Raw genomic sequence first — 13,336 nt, forward strand, 5'->3', positions numbered from 1 at the left:
GTTTCTGAGCATTTTACTGAGTATTTTTTCTACCAATGTTCATAAGGGAAATTGGTCTGAATTCTTTCTGTGTTGAGTCATTTTATGCTTTAGGTGTCAGGGTGACAGTGGCCTCATAGAAGTAGTTTTGCAATTTTCCTTCTGTTTCTATTTTGTGAAATAGTTTGAGGAGTATTTCTCTTAACCCTTCTTTCAAAGTCTGGTAGAATTCTGTGCTCAAAAAAAAAAAAAAAAAGATCTTGGGTTTTTTTTTTGTTTTTTTGTTTTTGTTTTTTGTTTTTTTGTTTTGAGAACTTTTAATGGTTGTATCTCTTTACGGGTTAAAGCACTATTTAACATAGTTCACCCTATCTTGATTTAGCTGTGTAAGTGTTATCTATCTGCAAAATTATTCACTTTGTTTAGAGTTTCTAATTTTGTGGGGAACAGGTTCTTGAAGTAAGAACTGACGATTCTTTGAATTTCCTCAATGTCCATTGTTCGGTCTCCTTTTTAATTTCTGATTTTGTTCATTTGGATACTCTCTGCCTTTTATGTTATTTGTCAAGGGTTTGTCTTGTCTTGCTGATTTTCTCAAAGAACCAGTTCTTTTATTTGTTGATCTTTGTATTGTTCTCTTCGTTTCTGATTGATTAATTTCAGCCTGAGTTTGATTATTTCCTGTGGTTGACTCCTGTAGTGTGTGCTTGCTTCCTTTTATTCTAGAGCTTTCAGGTGTGCTGTGACTCGCTAGTATGGGATCTCTCCAGTTTCTTTAGGAAAGCACTTCGTGATGTGAACTTTCCTCTTAGCACTGCTTTTCTTGTGTCCCATTAGTTTGTATGTGCTATACCTTCATTTTCATCGACTTCTAGAATGTCTTTAGTTTCTTTATCTCTTCTTTGACCCAGTGGTCATTGAGTAGAAAGCTGTGAAGAAGCCACAATTTTGTGGACATTAGTCCAAAAGCTCGATTTACCCAAGATGCAATCCACGTATCACATGAAACTGAAGAAGGAGGATAACCAAAGTGTGGATGCTTCAGTTCTTCTTAATAGGGGGAACAAAAATATCCATAGGAGGGGATATGGAGGCAAAGTTTAGAGCAGAGACTGAAGGAATGACCATTCAGAGCCTGCCCCACATGTGGCCCATACATATACAGCCACCAAACTAGATAAGATGGATGAAGCAAAGAAGTGCAGGCCGACAGGAACCGGATGTAGCTGTTCTCCGAGAGGCTCTGCCAGAGCACGACAAATACAGAGGCAAATGCTAGCAGCAAACCATTGAGTTGAGATCCAGGTCCCCATTGGAGGAGTTAGAGAAAAGATTTAAGGAGCTGAAGGGGTTTGCAACCCCATAAGAACAACAATGCCAACCAACCAGAGCTCCCAGGGACTAAACCACTACCCAAAGACTATACATGGACTGACCCATGGCTCCAGTTGCATAGGTAGCAGAGGATGGCCTTGTTGGGTACCAATGGGAGAAGAAGCCCTTTGTCCTGCCAAGGCTGCCACCCCCAGTGCAGGGGAATGTGGGGGGTGGAAAGGGGGGAGGATGCGGAGGGGAAACACCCTTATAGAAGAAGGGGGAGAGGGATGGGGTAAGGGGGCTTATGGATGGGAAACCAGAAAAGGGAATAACATTTGAAATGTAAATAAAAATATCCAATAAAAAATAAAGGAAAGAACATAAGGGAGGAACAAGAAAGCCATTTAATATTATTCAAATGAATTTTAAAATTTAAAAGAATTTATAGGAAACAAAAATCTAGACAACTCTATTCCTAATTCTAATGGTTGTTGTATTTGCTTTTATCTAGATATGTAATCATAATAAATTAGAGCCTTGGTGTAATAGAACAGAATTCTACGTGAATAAAATTGGTTATGACTAAGAAAAAAAAGAAAAACAAAAGCCATACAATGTGTCCTCTCTCTCTCTCTCTCTCTCTCTCTCTCTCTCTCTCTCTCTCTCTTTCTCTCTCTCTCTCACACACACACAGACACACACAGACACACACAGACACACACACACACACACACACACACACACACATACACACACACACACTGCATCCCTGGATCCCTAGACTAACTTAAAACTGATTTGTTTACATAATTTAAAACGTATGTACAGAATGACCTTGAAGTATTGATTCATATAGAATCCATAATCTTGAAGACATACAATCCACAATCTTCTTTTTTTTCATATAAAATATATATCAATTTTATTTTGTCACTCAGAGTGTTCACTTTGGAAAGTGAACCTTGGGTTAATCTGTCTCACAGTTTGTTTATAAAGATCCGGGAGATGAGGGAGTAGAAGTCATCAACCAAATTAAAGAAAATCCCCCTCTTAAAGGAATGTTTTTGTAGGTTGATGCAGCTGGAGCCATAACCTCTGGCTCATTCGTTGTATTTGCTTACTATCACATACATGTAAAGCCAGATAGCCCCATATTGGATGGCTGCATGTGTTACCCATGAAACAGGCTGCTGTGTGTAACAGTAATTACAAATGCAAGGAAAAAAAAATCAAAACACATCCCATGCTGGACAGTCTATTCGCCACACTGAATGGCCAGAGCGGCCCATGTGGAAGAATCTTGGCTTGTAAGTAGGTTGCTTTCTGCAACCTGGCAAGCTTCATCTTAGAGGCAACCGTGACAATCCCTGTCTATTTTGAAGAGAACAGGGTCCCCAGTGGAGGAGTTAGAGGAGCTGAAGGGGTTTGCAACCTCATAAGAACAACAGTACCAACCAACCAGAGCTCCCAGGGACTGAACCCACCAAAGAGTACACAGGAGGTGCTCATGGCTCCAGCTGCATATGTAGCAGAGGATGGAACCTTTGGTCTTGGGAAGGCTCAGTGCTCCAGGGTAGTGGAATGTCAGGGTGGTGAGGTGGGAGGGGGTGGGTGGGTAGGGGAGCACCCTCATCGAAGCAGGGGGAGGGGAGTCAGGATAAAGGGTTTGTGGAGGGGAAATGGGGAATGGGGATAACATTTACATTTGAAATGTAAATAAAGAAAACATCCAATAAGAGAAAAGAAAAAAGAAAAAAGAAAAGAGCTGTAGAAACTCGTATGAAAAGTCCAGTGGAAAGCGCTGTGTTCATGACTCGTCTCCTCTCCCTCTCCCCAGGTTATGATATGTCCACGTTCATACGACGTTATAGTAGATACTTAAATGAGAAGGCTTTCTCCTACAGACAGATGGCATTCGACTTTGCCAGAGTGAAGGAAGGGTATGGCTCTAGCTCCTTTTCTTATTTACTTAAGCACAGTCAATCCTGTAGGCATGCAAGGTTTATTTAACTCAGCTTACATGCCAGCTGGCGTTGATCCTGGAAGGCCCTGTCCACATTCACCTGAAGAGACGGCTTTAGAAGTCAGTATGATAGGAGGTTCCCCGAAGTGTACAGTGCTTTGTGTGTCCATGCAGAACAGTCTGATTGGCTGCTCAGAAATGAGGTGGTGCAAAGTTTTATTTGTTAAAACTGACTCAGCATCCTTAGTAGAAATGCCTTTAAATCTTCTAAAAGGGCAGGCCTCAGGCCTTAATCCTCTAAGATGGTTCTGTTTGCACAGGTCACAGCCCTGGGACGCCTCTGGCTTCTCCCTAAGCCTGGTCTTCCGCTGAGGTAACTCAGGAACCCGGCTGCGCCTGCGGCAGAGACCAACAAGGCCTTGCTGTTCCCAGACTGAATCCGGGGTTGAAGCTCCATACTGAATGCCTGAAATAACTTAATCATCACGGACGGACGCAAGACTGCTCCGAGGAGTCAAATGAGAGTGAAGTCGGAGGAGAACAAGCAAACTGCCATTCCAGAGAGGACGGGGACTCCCGGAGGCCACAGAGTGACCCCGCCGTCTGCCCACTTCGGTGAGGTGCGCTCTGTCCTGGGCAGGCCCGAAGCATCGTCTGAACCCAGCTCTGCTCTGAAATGTGATCCGCTCTCTGCAAACGTGGTGTCGGAGCATTGCACCACCGTCTTCTCGTCCGTACAAACGTGCACGATCCTGCCTCCTGCTCACTTAGCTCTTAAGGCTGAAGAACAGGGGTCCAGGACCAGAACTGGCGTTTAAGGTTAGAGGGATTAGCTGACAAACCCAACACAGATGCTGGCAGGGTCGTTTTCCTTTCAGTACACCCACAAATGTAATAAAAACCTTCCGTAACTGCTGTAGTGTGCAAAAACAATGCGCCCCTTGCTTGCCAGTGTCTGGGGCAGCTGGCAGTGTGGCAGGAGGCCTGGCAAGCTGAGGCTCCATTAGTGTTCAGATAACTGCACAGGAGGGAACTGAAGACCGCTGGGCCCTCAGAAGTTTCCAGTCCGTCTCTCTTAAGTACGTGAGCTTGTGTCCTTTGCACGAGAGAGAATAGTTCCTTCACTATTCATGGTGAGATCAACAGAATTGAATGACTTATCATGAGAACAAAAAGGTAGAAAACCTACATCCATCCCAAGTTGTCCTGGATCAAAGACACCAAATCCTGGCCCATGACAGCACCAATTCTCCCTGTTCCGTCGATGGTTCCTGTGACAGTCGCCAGAGCACCACTGCGTCCTTGGATCAGCTCTCGGTGACCCAAGTCTGCAGAAATAGCAGAGCTAACTAGGTTGGATGGTCCACCAAGAACAAAAAACAAAAAACAACAAAACAAAACAAAACAAAACAAAACAAAACCGCCCTGTAAAGGTCACTGATGGACATTTTTGGAGAGCGTCTACACCCAACAAGGGACCCAATGCCAGGAACGGGCTGAGGCCCAGCACAGGTGGCCTCCAACATGGTACCAAATGGACAATTTGTCAGCTTTGGCTTTCGTCCACACGAAGTTGTTACTCAGGTAAAAGGGCAACCGGAAGAAAAAGGAGTAATTCAGTAGCTTCAGGCAGGCATGTGGGCCAGTGAGTATGGTTGACTCCAGGACGGCATCAAGCATGAAGAAAACTTAGCGCCTTCACTTGGATGACAGCCCTGTCCTCCTGGACTGAGGCTCACGGTTACCCTCATTCTCGGCACCATTAGTGAGTGGCCTCCGTGAATCTTCTTCCAAGCTCTGCCTCGATGGGAGACCAATTTCTTCCGGTGACACCGTAAGTCCGAAGAAGACGACAACCCCACCAGCAAACTGCACAGACGCGGTCATCAGAATGGCAGCCTCGTAACCATAGCGGAGACCCGATGAATCCAGGCTCGTTCCGGAAACATTGCCCGCCGAAGCGCAGAGACCGAAGACGGCTCCGCCACCAGCTCCTCCCGACACACAGCGCCAGCCTCCGGACCCCGCAGGCTGCGCACACCCCGCAAGCCCCAGTCCAGCCACCTGTTAGGGAAGCGCAGCGGTTCCCAAGGCAAACACCGCGGACGCAGAAGAGCACAGAACACATCGCAAACTCAGCCAATCCCCACGACGCCACGGACTAAGAGGCCCAGTATGGGAGGCCAGAAACAGTGTCTTGTGCCCCAAGACAAAGAGTGGCTTCCTCTGCGCTGGGAAGCAGGTGGATGCTGCTCTGCAGGCCAGGTCAACTGACGTGGTAAAAGCGTTTAGGGCCCACTTCCTGGAAATACTGATTTTCCTGACTCACGGAGCAATGAATATCCGAAGAACGAAAGCAAGAACACAGCAACGCGGTGATGGCTGAAGCAGGAGACGAGAGCTTCTTCTCTCTGCATAAATCGTGCCCAGACCATGCTCCTCCCGCCTCCATCTTCACCTGGACCAGAGTCTTCCCAGTGACTGAGTTACATGGTTTCTTCTGTCTGAGATGCGCCGAAGCACCGGCTCTGCTAGACCCTGCCGCCCTCCCCTACCGCCCGCGGCCGCCCCCTCCCCCCCCCCGCCGCCCTCCCCTACCCCCACGCCGCCCTCCCCTACCGCCCCCCGCGGCCGCCCTCCCCTACCCCCCCCCGCCGCCCTCCCCTACCGCCCCCCGCGGCCGCCCTCCCCCCCCCCCCCGCCGCCCTCCCCTACCCCCCCGCCGCCCTCCCCTACCCCCCCGCCGCCCTCCCCTACCCCACCCGCCGCCCTCCCCTACCCCACCCGCCGCCCTCCCCTACCGCCCCCCACGCCGCCCTCCCCCCCCCCCCCGCCGCCCTCCCCTATCCCCCCGCCGCCCTCCCCTACCCCCCCGCCGCCCTCCCCTACCCCACCCGCCGCCCTCCCCTACCCCACCCGCCGCCCTCCCCTACCCCACCCGCCGCCCTCCCCTACCCCCACGCCGCCCCCCGCCCCTACCCCCCCCGCCGCCCTCCCCTCCCCACACCGCCCCCGACGCCCCCGCCGGCCCTGCCGGTGCCCTGTCCCCGCTCCCCCGCCCCCCCCCCCGCTTTCCCCCGCCTCCCTCCCCCCCCCCGCCGTCCCCGCCGCCCCCGCCCCCGCCCCCCGCCACCACCTCACCCAGGGGCTACGGTTTTTTTCTTTTAGAAAATCTTCTAAAGATTGAAATAATTTTAAACATATATATTAAAAATGAATAATATATTAATTAAAATCTAAAGAGAAGCCAAAGAATACTTCATAAATGATGTCCCCAAATGGTATGAGCACAGATTTCTCAGCGGAATCCCCACAGGTAGCAGAGATGTTTATAGTAACGAAGGGGTAATCGTGCTAACGATTCCTATATCCCTCCAAATTGATATGAAGAAATGATATTTCCAGATAAGCAAAATATGAGGGAATATATCTTCACTAGGGCTGTCCTACAGGAAGTGTTCAGCCAGGCATGGAGGTTCATGCTTATGCTTCACCCCTCGGAAAGCTGGAGCGGAAGTGAGGTATGTTTGAGCCAGCAAGAGCTACACACAGATTTCTAGGCCAGCTGAGGTTACAGAGTGAGACTGCCTCAAAAAGAGCAAGGAGATAACAGAAGGAAACCAAAGAAATCTGAAAAGGTATAATAAAACTAATTGATTTACATTTACTTGCAATTTTACATGCAAAATTTGAACCTCCAGTGTTGTTAATATGCCATGTAAATAATTTATATCTTTAGTATAGTCCTGTTTTTAAGATCAAATTAAAACCACTATTTTAACACAGTAGGTAAAATGTAGGAAGATGTGATATAAAATCAAATATATGTATTTCGAAATAGACATGTGGACTGAAAGTGAGAGGGAGAGAATAAATACTTCATGCAAATGGAATGGGAAAAAAGCAGAAGTAATTGAATTAGTTGGGCTTTTCTCATGTCTGTAGCAAAATATCTAACAAAATCAACTTACGGGAGAGAGGATTTCATTCGGCCTAGAGTTTCAAGAGATATTACAATGTAGCAAGGAAGACAGTGATGGCTGAGGCAGCTCAGTCCTAGTAGCAGAAGCAGGAAGCAACACTCATCACTTTTTAGCAGATTAGACAGAAGCCAGGATGGGAATGGACAGGGTGAAGACTCTGAGATCCCATCCCTAGCAGCCTATGTCTGCTATAGATCACGGGTTCGACAACTTCTCCAGCTGTGAACCAAGTGTTTAAACAGTTTAGCTTGAAGTGGACATTTTATATTCGAACTGTAACAATAACCCTATATAAGATGGTCTTTTATTTAAAAAACATGAAAATGATATGCAAAATAAAAATTGAAGCTGGAGTTACCTCAGAGAAAGGAGCCTCCCTTGAGGAAATGCCTCCATGAGACCCAGCTGTAAGGCGTTTTCTCAATTAGTGATCAAGAGGGGAAGACCCAACCCATTATAGGTGGTGATGTCCCTGGGCTGGTGGTCTTGGGTTCTATAAGAAATCAAGCTGAGCAAGCCAGGGGAAGCAAGCCAGTAAGAAACATCCCTCCATGGCCTCTGCATCAGCTCCTGCTTCCTGACCTGCTTGAGTTCCAGTCCTGACTTCCTTTGGTGATGAACAGCCATGTGGAGGTGTAAGCTGAATAAACCCTTTCCTCCCCAACTTGCTTCTTGGTCATGAAGTTTGTGCAGGAATAGAAACCCTGACTAAGACAATGACCACTTTATTTTATCATATATAGTGCTTAATTTTTTTTTTTTTACTGTAGTTCTAGTTAGTTCTTGACTCATATAATCCTAATATGCTTAATCTTTAAGAAAATTCACGAGTGTGACTGCGGGCAGCTTGTTACCTGCTATGAAAACCGTGGAGGTGGAAGAAGAGTACGTGGAGGATTGTCTGGAATTGGTCCCCATTGAGACCAACCACCAAGAAGAAGAGGAAAATCTTGACCTCATCATTAGGATTCCAGTTACAATTTTCACCGAGTATTTAGGAGCTGGAAAGCCAACACTTCTGAACTACATTTTGACAGAACAACATAATAGAAAAGTAGCAGTGATTGTATATGAATTCGGAGAAGGGAGTGCAGCAGAGAAATCCTTAGCTGTCAGTCAAGGTGGAGAACTCTGTGAGGAATGGCTGGGACTTAGAAACGGTTGCCTCTGCTGTTCACTCAAGGACGGTGGCCTTGGGGCTGTGGAGACCCTGACGCAGAAGAAGGGCAAGTTTGATTCCTTAGAGACCACTGGGCTAGCAGATCCTGGTGCATGTTTTGGGCAGATGCTTGTCACGCCCACCTCGGCCGGCAAGGAAGACGCAACACGGTTGGATTCTTCTCAACAGCCTTTACTGCAGGACACCTTCATTCTTGATACAGGGAGGCAGCGGCGGCAGCAGCCAGCCCTAAGTGTCACAGCTCCAAGTGTTACCGCGCCGAGCGAGCTGCAAAGCCGCTCGCCTTATATACACAACAGTATGCTAATATTCTTTCAGGGATTGGTGGGGCACGAGTCACCCCACTGTCATCCCAGCTACTCGTCCTCCAGAGATTGGCGCGGCATGAACTTTCATTAGCATAGTACCGCCCCAGCCAGACTGACGTCAGGTGCAAAACCCCAGGCATGCGCAGTACTGTTGTTCACCACAGGAGGGCGCCAAATGCACCTCATTATCATACAGCTGCCCTGACAAGGGGGCAAGTCTGCGCATGCGCGGTAAGTTATTCACATTCGGACGGGGCTGGCTGTCGGCGCCATCTTTACTTCGCCGCGCCACTCCCTACAGATGCTGAGTTAGGGAGTGATGTTTATCTTGATGGTATCATAACTCTCGTAGACTCAAAATACGGATTAAAACATTTAACTGAAGAAAGACCCGATGGCCTTGTCAATGAAGCTACCAGGCGAGTTGCTTTGGCAGACACGATTCTCGTCAATAAAACAGACTTGGTTTCAGAAGAGGAGCTAAACAAATTAAGGACAACTATCAGATCAATAAATGGACTGGGAAACGTTTTATAAACTCAAAGATCAAGAGTTCATCTCTCAAATATATTAGATCTTCGTGCCTATGATGATCTCTCCGGTGTAAGTTTGCAGAACAAACTCCAGCGTGTGTCGCCAGCACCTCACCTCGATCAGAGAGTTGTTACAGTCACAGCTGAAGGGCCAGGAGGTGCCGAGGAGGAGGGCGGAAATGTATTATCCTGGGGAAAAGAATGTGAAAAACAGGGATGGCAGCTGCATGGATTATCCTGGGGAAAAGAATGTGAAAAACAGGGATGGCAGCTGCATGGAGGTCATTCGGCTAAAGGCACTGGTGTCTATCAAAGACAAACACAGCGAATGGCTGTGCAGGGCATCCATGGAGAGAGCGGAGGGAGCTGGAAGGAGGGTGCGGAGACAGCGAGTCTGCTGGTCTTTATTGGTGAAACTTTAGATGAGGATATTCTTCAACAACTCTTCATCACTGCTGTGGCAGAGGCAGAGGAGCAAAGGACAACGCCAGGCAAGGATGGAGTTTGTCCACCGCAGGAGGAGCTGGTTTCCTACTAGATGTAGTATTTATTTTATAAAAACACATAAAATTTTAGTAAATTATTATAAAAACATCCGATGTTCATAAACTATATCATTTGGAGGTTTTTTGTTTTTCGTTTTTTGAGGCAAGTATTTCACAAGAATTCCAGAATTTTCTTTGATGCTTAAGCTTGACTGCTGACAACTAATCCATCATTATTTGTAAAAATGATGGCAAATTTGAACATTTTCATTTTCTCTTAAAAACTTCAGATAATTGCTGAGATACAATGATTGCATTGAAGGCATCATAAAATTGCTATCATTGTATTGAAAAAAATTTAAACTTAATTTTATGTTATGTGTGTGGGTATTTCGCCTGCATGTATGTCTGTGTATGTTATATGTATGGGTATTTCGCCTGCATGTATGTCTGTGTATGTTATGTGTATGGGTATTTCATCTGCATGTATGTCTGTGTATGTTATGTATGTGGGTATTTCGCCTGCATGTATGTCTGTGTATGTTATGTGTGTGGGTATTTCGCCTGCATGTATGTCTGTGTATTTTGCTCATTCAGTGTCTGAGGAATCCAGAAGAGGGCACTGGATCCCCTGGACCTGATGTCACAGACGGCTGTAAGTCTCCATGTGGTTGCTGGGAATTAAACCCAGGATGTCTGGAAGAGCAGCCAGCGCTGTTAACCACTGAGCCATCCCTTCAACTCTGTTGCTGTGTTTTTCCTTTTTTCCTTTTTTCTTTTCTTTTCTTTTTTTTTTTCGGAGCTGGGGACCGAACCCAGGGCCTTGCGCTTGCTAGGCAAGTGCTCTACCACTGAGCTAAATCCCCAACCCCTGTGTTTTTAATAAAATGAGTTTTTAATGTTCCTAAAGAGTCAAAGAAATTAAACCATCTCTTACAATCAGTGATAGTGTGATGGTACTTTGGCTCTTTGTTCCGTATTATGCTTAGAAGATTATAATCATTGAACTTTAAACTTTGGTTTTATGGCTGGCATTAAATTCATCTTGCTTATAAAAAAAGAAAGAGAAGATTCATGAAAGGATGGAAATCTACAGGTTTCTATTACTTTTATACTATATCTTGGTATAGGAGATATAGATAATAACTTTATAGATATTATATAGATATTATAGATTTTATATATTGTAGATATAGATATTAACTTTTATGACATATCTTGGTCTAGGTATAATTCGCAGAACTCCAATAAAGAAACTAACTCACTGATAAAACTTGAACTTGAATTTGCAAATCCAAATTACTTAATTACAAATCACAAATTACTTAAATCCCAAAATGATTTGGCAGAATTTCATTTTAAACCAGGCCGACAGTTTAGAAATTGTTAAGATAACACAAAATGGCTTAAAAAGTTTTCCAGAAGAGTTATTCCAAGTAGGGTTCAAGAAAGTTTCCTGGTGGCTCACTCTTGGAATATTTTGTATTTTATAGCCAAATCAATTAGACTTCCAAGGACATTGGACAGATGTAGCCATTTATGCACAGTAGACATATATATTGAATAAAGTAACACAAGGCTTTAGATCTTCCCTTGCCCATGTTAGGGGCTTATGTTCGCAACTAAACAGAACTAAACTAATCTTTAAATGGATATTCAATTCTGCGGTTTGTCTGGCACAGCCAACAAATAAATACACAGAAGGAATTCCATATGGTGAAGCAAACATGATCTATATGTTTGAAGTTAGCAATTTATTTACTGGTGTCTTGAGTGGTGGATGACAAGTGTGCCTTTTTCCAACATTTTCCAATTCTTTCTGTTCCTTTTGAGTCTTCAGATTACTACGACTCATCATCGCAGCTTTGTTTGCAACGGAAATGGTTACTTCTTTAAGTCAGGTCACATCACAGTGAACTATGATCCTTGATTGCTACTATGACCCGAGCCAAAACCATAAACAATTACATTTGAACACTGCTGAACTATTTTTATTATCTGAACTTTGAATTGATTTTCTTTAGTGAGTCCATTTCATGAAAAGTCTCGTTTTCGTTACAGAGCACATTTTGGTTTCTCAGTGTGGCCTCCTAGGCGCTATCCCAGCAGCCTGCCTGGTACGGGTCTCTTCTCAGAAGTTTGAAGCAATCGTGTCACCGCTGTTCACTAGTGCATGTTATGCACCAATGTCCTTTGAACATTAAGTGGTTTCATCATAGAATAACAAATGGTATAAAGAACACGTAAAAAAGTATCCAATTCATTGTGACTTTTGGATTCTATACCGAGACCAAACCAGTCACTATGATGGTGACAGGATGTCTAGGCTTTTGATCAATTTTCAAAGCTGAGAAGTTGACCCAAAAGCTGCTGTGTGTGTTAATTTGGCCGAGAGTTGTCTATGTATTAACTTGATGTGTGAACACACTGTAACCTATTCATTAACACAAAAGCCCTCCCTAATCCAGTCTCTCCACAGCTTCAGCCACAGCTATCCAAAAAGTATTACACTTAAAATCCTAAAAATGAGCAATTCGTAAGTTTTAAGTAATTTTCATTCTTCGTATTGTTTTAATTGTTCTATTTTACGGATACATTTGATTAATATTAATTATCTATTTGATTTGATTGAGAGGTGCTTAGAAGCTAGTAAAGCATAACTCTGACTTGTCTGTGAGATTATTTTCGTAGACAATTATATCATGGAAGTTCTGACCTAATCATTGGCTTCAAAGATTCAAAATTTGAAGACAACGTTTAACTGGGAAGTCAAGTAATTGGGTAAAACGGTGCCAAGTTGGCGGGAGTTGGGCACCAAGGCTGTTGCTTTAAAGGATAGATCTTGACCCCAGCTTGGTCTCCCTCTCTGTCCTTCTTGGCCAGTATGAAGTGCACGGTCCCCGCTGTATACACAATAATCTGCGTTGTTTTAGGCCCAAAACATTGTTTCCAGACAACCATGTACTGAAACCTTTGAAACTTTGGGCCAAAGTGAATCTTTTCTTTTTAAAAACTCTTCCCCTCAGGTTGCTGCTGTTACAACGGTGACAAATGTGACAGATATGTACAGTTCTGAACATACATAGAAACTACACGGAGTATCTGACATCCACGGGAGGCTTGGAGTGCGTCTTTTGGAGATAAAGGGGGACGACTGTAGTCATTTCACTCTCTCCTGCCAGCCAAGGCTCAGTCAACTACAGGCTGCAAACTGCTCAGAAAATCCCTGAATAACACGGACCTCAGGCTATAACCAAACATGCTAACTTTGTCCATTGTTTTCACGTTTTATTTGTAAATATCGTTTGCCCGTGTGGTGTGGGTGGAGCTCTCTGAACCTTTCTTGATCCTCAGGGCTGCCAGATTCGCGAATTGCTCCTCAATCAAATAAACTGTTCTAGATTTATCTAATCCTTTTATTTTAATAATTTTAAATACCTTTTGACGGATACAAATTCAAATCAGAATATATAGCTTAAACGTCTCAAGAACTTTTAAGGTTTGAGTAGAATTAAAAAGATAATTGAAATTCCAATTCAATTGATAAAACTAAGTTGTCAAGGCAGAAATAATAATAATAGTCACAAA

General features: G+C 44.8%; 2 pseudogenes; one reads left to right on the forward strand and one right to left on the reverse strand.

Moving 5' to 3' along the window:
- Positions 1-3,605: 3,605 nt before the first annotated feature.
- Positions 3,606-5,797, reverse strand: Slc37a3-ps1 (solute carrier family 37, member 3, pseudogene 1; annotated as a pseudogene).
- Positions 5,798-8,087: 2,290 nt separating this feature from the next.
- Cbwd1-ps1 (COBW domain containing 1, pseudogene 1) lies at positions 8,088-9,847 on the forward strand (annotated as a pseudogene).
- The last annotated feature ends 3,489 nt before the right edge of the window (positions 9,848-13,336 follow it).

This window comes from Rattus norvegicus, chromosome 20 (genome assembly GCF_021556685.1).
Source record: "Rattus norvegicus strain SHRSP/BbbUtx chromosome 20, alternate assembly SHRSP_T2T, whole genome shotgun sequence".
NCBI classification, from domain to species: Eukaryota; Metazoa; Chordata; class Mammalia; order Rodentia; family Muridae; genus Rattus; species Rattus norvegicus.